General features: G+C 38.8%; 1 pseudogene; it reads right to left on the reverse strand.

Moving 5' to 3' along the window:
- Positions 1 to 1,571: 1,571 nt before the first annotated feature.
- LOC122703090 lies at positions 1,572 to 2,827 on the reverse strand (annotated as a pseudogene).
- Positions 2,828 to 8,883: the final 6,056 nt, after the last annotated feature.

An 8,883-nucleotide genomic window follows, 5' to 3' on the forward strand; every position in this document is an offset into this window, starting at 1 on the left:
GGTAAAAAGCAGATACAAAAGTTAAAATATATTTTTAGAAATTAGCCATAAGTTTTTATAAAATAATTTTTTTAAATAACTACATTGAGACAAGGAATGGCAATACAAAGTACCTAGCTATAAATTTGACAGTGTTAATCTATAAAATGTAAAAAAAAAAATGAACAAACAAAAATATTCCAGTGATCTGTATAAGAAATGTGAATACACTGAGTGTAATTATTTTGCAGATGGCAAAATGGAATAATGTAAACTTTTTTTTAATAAAACTTTAAAATTGTCCTATAATTAGATGATTAAAATAAGTCAAGTCCAAAGTTTAATGGGAGAACTAGCTATGCAGACATGATAAACCACAAACCATGCTCTTTGCCCCAAGTGGAGAACAGGGCAAAACTAAGAAAAAGACAAGATTTAAGAGGTGACTGATGTGTGTAAGGTGGGCAGGGGGTGGATTGTTTGCAATAATATACTAACACATTCTTGACATTTATTTTTATTTTTAAACAATTCTTAGTTATGTGTCTGTGTCTGTCATTTGCAATTGAAAATGGATAGCTATAATTAATTAACGTAGAACATAAAGTCTAGCCTCTTTAGCAGCAGAAACATTTGCGATGTTCTGTACTGTCTAATATGATGTGGTTAAGAAACTGAATTTTTAATTTTATTTAACTTTAATTAATTTAAATTATATGGCCAATGGCTACTGTTTTGAACAGTGTGGCTCTAATATAACAAAAGCTATGTGAATTGAAACAATAAAATACTGTTTTGCATGACAAATTAGAAATATGTTAATGGTAGGACCATGTACTGTAAAGAGAATTCTAGCAATTTATCTGTTAGAACACAAACTGGCCCAAACTTCTCTTAAAATAATTTGTCAATTTGTGTCAAGTCCATAACTTTGGTCCAATAAGCTCAGAAACTTCTAGAAATCTATCTACCACACTAGTCAGAGATACTGATAATACATAATGCATGAAAATTATTGATATAATGTAATTTAGAATTTTTTTTAAATTTGAAATTCATTTAAATGAGTAAACAATGGAAATATGGGTACTTGGAGATTAACTTTTATGTGAGTGACTGATAGTCGCTCAGTAGTGTCTGACTTTTTGAGATCCCATGGACTGTAGCCTGCCAGGCTCCTCTGTTCATGGAATTCTCTAGCCAAGAGTACTGGAGTGGGTTGCCATTTCCTTATTCAGGGGATCTTCCTGACCCAGGGATTGAATATGAGTCTCCTGCATTGCAGGCAGATTCTTTACCATCTGAGACAGCAGGGAAGTCTACTATTCTGAGACATTTCTGAGCATAAAAACAGGCCAGCTTAAAAAGTATCAGCGGATACATGCTTGACTTTATCTTATAATCTATAGACAATACATTAGAATATGTAATGAGTCCATACACCTTTTCCAAAGGAATATCTGAGACAGAAGTAGCAATAAAGTTATCAATGAGTATCATCAATCAGAGGAAACAATTTAGATGAAGCTTATCTCTCTCAAAGAGGTGGGGGATGGGCAAGTAAGTGGTCAGGAAGGAAATACAATGTGCTTTTAAGTTGTATGAAAAACCATGTTCAGTTCCATGTTGCTGAACATAGTTCTGTTTTTCCCTAACAAATCCTCTACTTCAAAGTACTGTCCGAATGCTTTATTAAAACTCTGCTTCTGGCCTTTGTTTGGGAATCTGTTACTTTCGTTGCTGCCTCCTGATCACTGTCCTCTGAAGCTCCTACTTCTTCCCCGCTGTCCCCTGTCACCTCGGTTGCCCTCAAGCTGTCCCCTGAAGCTTCAGTTGTCTTCCCGCTGTCCTCAGAAGTTGCAGTGTCGCCCCTGTGGTCCTTCTAGCTTTGGTTGTTCTGTAGCCACAGGAAGCTGCCAGCACCTTGAATCATGCCACTTTTCCTATACTTACTGATCCAGTAGGAATATCAAAGCAAACACCCTGCTTTCCTTTTAGAAAGACCATTCCCTTCACTTTGGAATCAATATCCTCACCCAGTTGCTCTTTAAGTTCTTTCCAAGCATAACTAACGCCTGACATTGCCATTGAGCACTGCAAGATCATGGTCACAAAGCCTGCATCCCAGTTGCTCAAGGAGTGCTGGTCTACCAACATGGCACTGGAAATGTGGGCTAGGGCGGCTGCCAGGGCTTCCAGGGCTCCCTTCTCCTCAATCAGCTTCTTGACTGACTGCTTGAAGTGACCAATCACAGTGGGAGGTACCGAGTCCAAGAACCTGATGACATCTTCCCTAGAATCTTTTATTATCTCTGCTGCAGAAGGAACACCTATTTGCTTAAATTTAATTCCCAGCTTTTGCTCCCCTTGGGCTAACTAGTATTCTTCCTTGTTCTGATAAAAGCAAATGCAAACCCTGGTCCTTCCAGCTCCACCTGTTCATCCAGAATGATGAATGTAGGACTCCACGTCCTTTGGTGGAGAACTTAGAATAATCAGCCTCAGGGATGTCTAACCTATGTGCAGCAAAATTAGTTGCAAAGAAAACTCCAGAATTACCATTTCTAAAACCTTTCAGGGTGATTTCCCTTTGCTTCTATGGAATTTCTCCATGTAATGACTGGGCATCCTGCCTTATGACCACATTCTGTGACAACTCCTGGGCTTCTTTCTTCATTCCACAAAATATGATAGTGCTCCCACGATAACCACTGTACATTTGGATCATGCCCCCTATAACTGCTGCCCTCTGAGTCCAGTGGCCCTTGATAGGCAGCGGCTCTCCAGTTATTGCCATTTTCTGTGTCTTTTTACCAATCAGGCCCACTTATTCATATGTAGATTTCATTAACAATTATACATGAATTTAAAGTTAAATTGGGGGGAGTTATTCCTTAAATTGTAAAGCATTTACCATGTAGCATATTTCTTACAAAGATATAATGACCTCCCCCCTTTGGAATAAATTAAACACATAATATTATTACCTATCAGTTTTTCAAAATATCTTAATCGATGTATATAGAATAATAAAACTTGCTTAATTCAAGTTTTTTCATTATTCATTTAAAAAGTCTTCAGTAGAAAGAAACAAATTGCAATAGCACTATGAATGAAAATAAGCTCTCAAATATTAATAGCAATTTACAGTTCACAAAGTATATTCATTATGTATTATTTTTTACCCTCGGCAGACTGTAAAGATAAAGCTCAGTGGAACTAATTTATTTGATCAAATTTATACATTTTTCAAGCAGTATAGCCCAAAAGAGACATTAGCTGTTATATTTGCTGTTATTTAAACTAATGTTAAGCTTAATAAGGTCTCAGAGGTGGTGTGAGTCTTTTCAGTTCCTGAGTTTGAATCTTCTTATAAACCACAATCATCTGGTAAATAATTAAGTGCCTCAGAAAGAAACTGCACTGTCAATTTGGAGAGTTGAATTCATTTTGCAGCAGAAAGGATTCTCTCTACTTTCCTGTCTTTGGAGAGATGTTCAGTTAATCCACAGAGACCATGCTTTGTGAACATTTCCTAGCCTGAGAATAAGATAACTCCTCAGAGGATAAGATAAAATAATAAAATAGATTCAGATCCAGACATACAGATTATCTTGTGCATACTGCCCTTGTGTTTATTAAGTGGAAAGTTTATTCACAATTCAGCTGGAACATTTAACTCTTTCATGCAATTAAAATAGAAACTAGATTCATCACCCAAATCACATTAATCTCTGACGGTGATCAACATATTTTTAGGAAGAGGTTTACCCCATCAGTGTACTGTGCGAACAAGTTTACTAATAAAGGAAAACTTAGGACTATTATGGTACTGCACTAAAATAACTCTAGATATTTTATGAAAATTGTCTCTGGAGTTTTCCCAAATAGTGACACTGACTTCTTCTGATGCTGAGTCCAGACTCCAAATAGAGATTTGTTTCAAGGCTCAACTTATTCTGTGATTGACTGTTAAGATTAGGGGAGATGATGGAGAGCAGGTGGCTGAACTTTGCCACATCACATATGCAAACACAGAGCAAGGAGGTGGCTGCCCCAGATCATCCACCTGGTGTCAGAGATGCCACTGGGAACCAGCTCTTCTAAATCCCTGCTTGATATTTGTTACTGAAACCCATTCACAGGAGCAAATGTAGACCAACCCATCTTTCCTAAATTTGCCTAAAGTGAAAGTGAAAGTCGCTAGTTGTGTCCAACTCTTTGCGACCCCATGGACTATACATCCCATGGAATTCTCTAGGCCAGAATACGGAGTGGATAGCCTTTCCCTTCTCCAGGGGATCTTCTCAACCCAGGGATCAATCCCAGGTCTCCTGCACTGCAAGAGGATTCTTTACCAGCTGAGTTAAATGCATTTTCAATCAACTCTCTAATTAAATACACATCTTGAGGCTTCACATCTGTGATGCTGGAGAAGAGTTTTGAGAGTTCTGTGGACAGCAAGATCAAACCAGTCAATTCTAAAGAAAGTTAACCCTGACTATTCATTGGAAGGACTGATGCTGAAGCTGAAGCTCCAAGACTTTGGCCACCTGATGTAAACAGCCAACTCATTAGAAAAGACTTTGATGCTGAGGAAAATTGAGGGCAGGAGGAGAAGAGGGCAACAGAGGGTGAGATGGTTGAATGAAATCATCCACTCAATGAACATGAGTTTGAGCAGACTCCGGGAGATAGTGAAGGACAGGGAAGCCAGGGGTGCTGCAGTCCATGGGGTCGCAAAAGAGCCAGACACGACCGAACAACAACAAAAAAACAAAACACCTGTTTTCTCAGTTCTCTTGCACTATGCCTTTGGAGGGGATGCAGACATTGAAGGTCTCTGATATCACATTTCAAGGGAAAAAAAATCAGTGAACAATGTTCATAGGTTGGTATTCACACTCTTTCTACCATTTTCACAGAACAGACCAGTTTTTATATCATCAGACTGTCTTCTTAAATAATAATAAAAGTTATTCCTCAAATTTGTAAAGTGTTTTGCATATCCATCCCATTTTATGGGACTTTGTTTTCATAGATAGATAACTAAAACAGAAAAGTGGTTTGGAAATAGAGTACTGCTGTAAAAACACATGAGTTGCTGGGTTTTTCAAGGGGCAAAGGGGGATGATGGAAGGATAATGAGGAGCTTATAGATGAAGGCAGGAAGTGCAAGGATAAAACTGATACCAGAGGCTTAAAAGATGGTGCTCCATGTTTTGTAGTAATGAAACAAGTGGCAAAACAACTGTTTGCATTTACCTGAGGAAAAAAATGTACCAAATTAACCTGCACATACAGATAACATTTCTAGGCAGAATATTGCAAGTGCCAATTGGCTTCTGTTAGTTGTATATGATAAGATATGGAAAGACAGAATTGAGCTAAAGAGAACTATTCAGTATGTGAACAGAATTTCCAATCAAGACTTATGTGGTCAGAAAATAAAACTGTTTAATATTTCCAGGCTCTCTAGCAGGCACAAGACTCAAAATGAAAAGTGGCCTCAGGGTAAAGAGTAAATCAAAGATTCGGTCATAAGAACCTTTGTTTAGACCTCAGATTAATAGATTCTCTCAACTAGGAAGAAGCACTTCTAAAAATCTCAAAAGTGTTATTTCACTGCAAATGTATACTTGGACAAAAGTGGAGAGAGTTCTCTTGAAAAGAATTATAGTCGTGAATTTTGGTACATGGAGTGAATAACAATCAGATTTGTAGAAGGACCACAAAAAGTTTAAAGGTATTACACAAGATTGGACTAAAGGGGCATAAATCATTAAAAAAGATAAGATACCTCTGGAGTTCTCAATTTTCTATAGTCAAGAAGGAGTCTGAGAAAACTGGTCTGATGAGAACATGGGCTACTTCTTATGGGAAAGAAAGTGTTTCACAGGGAAGCATCCTGAGAGGGCAAAACCCCAAACCATGGAAAATCATGAATTGGAGAATTACTTTTGAGGAACAGTTCAGTTCAGTTAAGTTGCTCATTCGTGTCTGACTCTTTGCCACCCCATGGACTGCAGCACACTGGGCCTCCCTGTCCATCACCAACTCCCGAAATTTACCCAAACTCATGTCCATTGAGTCAGTGATGCCATCCAACCATCTCATCTTCTGTCACCTCCTTCTCCTCCCACCTTCAATCTTTCCCAGCATCAGGGTCTTTTCCAATGAGTCAGTTCTTGGCATCAGGTGGCCAAAATACTGGAGCTTCAGCTTCAGCATCAGTCCTTCCAATGAATATTCTGGACTGATTTCCTTTAGGGTGGACTGGTTGTATATCCTTGCAGTCTAATGGACTCTCAAGAGTCTTCTCCAACACCACAGTTCAAAAGCATCAATTCTTTGGTACTCAGCCTTCTTTATAGTCCAACTCTCACATCCATACATGACTACTGGACAAATCATAGCTTTGACTATAGGACTATAGACTTTACAGCAAAGTAAAGTCTCTGCTTTTTAATATGCTGTCTAGGTTGGTCATAGCTTTTCTTCCAAGGAGTAAGCATTTTTTAATTTCAAGGTTGCACTCACCATCTGCAGTGACTCTGAAGCTCAAGAAAATAAAGTCTGTCACTGTTTCCATTGTTTCCCCATCTATTTGCCATGAAGTGATGGGACTGGATGCCATGATCTTAGTTTTTTGAATGTTGAGTTTTAAGATAGCTTTTTCACTCTCCTCTTTCACTTTCATCAAGAGGCTCTTTAGTTCTTTGCTTTCTGTTATAAGGGCATCAGAGTGGTGTCATCTGCGTATCTGAGGTTATTGATACTTCTCCAGGCAATCTTGATTCCAGCTTGTGCTTCATCCAGCCTGGCATTTCACATGATGCACTCTGCATATAAGTTAAATAACCAGGGGGACAATATACAACCTTGATGTACTCCTTTCCCAATTTGGAACCAGTCTGTTGTTCCATATCCAGTTCTAATGTTGCTTCATGACCTGCATACAGATTTCTCAAGAGGCAGGTCAGGTGGTCTGGTATTCCCATCTCTTGAAGAATTTTCCACAGTTTGTTGTGAGGGACAGAATTGGGCTTAACCTGATGCCCTGATAGGTAATCAGCTGGATTTCAGAATTGCTCTGGACCAGTGACCTCGGTGCTCCTGTCTCTACTCTTACTATTCAGTGCCCATTGCAGTTACCACATCCCTCTCTTACCACTGTGTGTGTGTGAAAGGCAAATTGCATGTCTTTTTAATTTGCAAATCTCCAGATCAAAAAGAGAAGCATTCACAGAACCTGCACCATATCTAGGTCTGATATAGACCATGAGATCATGAATTTCAAACTCAGTGATGTGACTTGATGAGTCAGGGTGGGGGTCTTGTTAGGGCCTGAGAGTGTTTTGCATATAGAGGGGTGTGAATCTTTGAAGCTGGACTGTAAACTGTTGTAGGTTGTTGCTCAAATGGTACCTGGTGAATCAACCCCCCCACCCAGTACCCTACTCCCTTGTATAATCAACTCTCAAAGTTTTTGTGTTTGGCTATGTAAATTGCTCTGGCCATTGGGTATCAGAAAATACATTTCAGACATATGTTTAATAAGCTACTAATGTGTTGGGGTCTTGCCTTTCTAGAAAGCTGCTGCCACCATGTGAGGAAGCCCAGTCCAGACCAGCCTTCTGAAGGATGGAACACTAAGCAGAGAAAGTCCCGTTGAGCCAATCCCAAGCTATGCTCTAGATGAATGCTATCATATAAGGTACCTCTTGTGAATCCAGCAAAAGTAGCACCAGCCAACCTGAAGAATCATGATAAATGATAAATCCTTATTTGAACCCTAAGATCTGGGGCAGTTTCCTTCTCAGCAAGAGGTGACTAAAGCAGAGTCTTTCCAAGACAACAGAAGAAGATAGAATAAAATGAGTCACATCTTCAGAATCATCATGGGAAAAATTATGTTTGACCTGAAATCCTATTTGTACTTAAATCACCATTTAAACAAAAGTGGAGAATAACACCATGAGATAAATACATTATCAAAATTTTGCTTCTCATGTACTCTTTGTTGGAGGATGAATTCCAATAAATTAGGAATTAATCATGGAAAAGGAAGAAATAGGTTCCAAGTAAAAATATTTAAACCAAAAGAAATAAAAAGGAAGTAGGCAAATTCCCAGGATGATCATAAAAGGAAAGGCCACAGGAACATCTATGCACAGATCTAGCTCAGTATAGGAGGATGATTAAAAGATTCCTAATGAATGTTTCCATATTGTTGTTGTTCAGTCGCTAAGTCATTTCTACTTTTTGTGACCCCATGGACTGTAGCACGCCAGGCTTCCCTGTCCTTCACCATCTTCCAGAGTTTGTTTGAACTCATGTCCACTGAGTCAGTGATGCCATCCAATCATCTCATCCTCTGTCGGCCCCTTCTCCTGCTGCCTTCAATCTTTCCCAGCATCAGGGTTTTTCAAAGAGTCAGCTCTTCCTATCAGGTGGCCAAAGTATTGGAGCTTCAGCTTTATCATCAGTCCTTCCAATGAATATTCACATGTATATATATATGGAGGAATTTACCCTTCAGTTAGGAATATGTAGAATGCTATGACTACTTAGATTTCTAATTAGACAAAGGCATATAACATTAAAACAAAAAAAAAATTACAAAAAGGAAATCTAGCATCATGATGCACAGAAATCATCACTATTGAAGGAAGGGGGTTGTGGGTGTGTTGGTGTGAGGGTGTACGTATAGACATGTCGGCATTAAGAGTGGGGATTGTCAGAGAGCTGATTTCTCATTTTACACTTTAGGAAGTCAGTAGATAATGCCTAAAAAGGAAAAATCAAGGCATAGATGCATATGGATTCCCTATAGAAACATGTGGGTTATCCCAGGAAAAATCAGCTAGCCAGGTTGAAAGTGGCCTCCTCTCTAAGGTGGAA

Source organism: Cervus elaphus, chromosome 11, assembly GCF_910594005.1.
Source record: "Cervus elaphus chromosome 11, mCerEla1.1, whole genome shotgun sequence".
In the NCBI taxonomy this organism is placed as follows: Eukaryota; Metazoa; Chordata; class Mammalia; order Artiodactyla; family Cervidae; genus Cervus; species Cervus elaphus.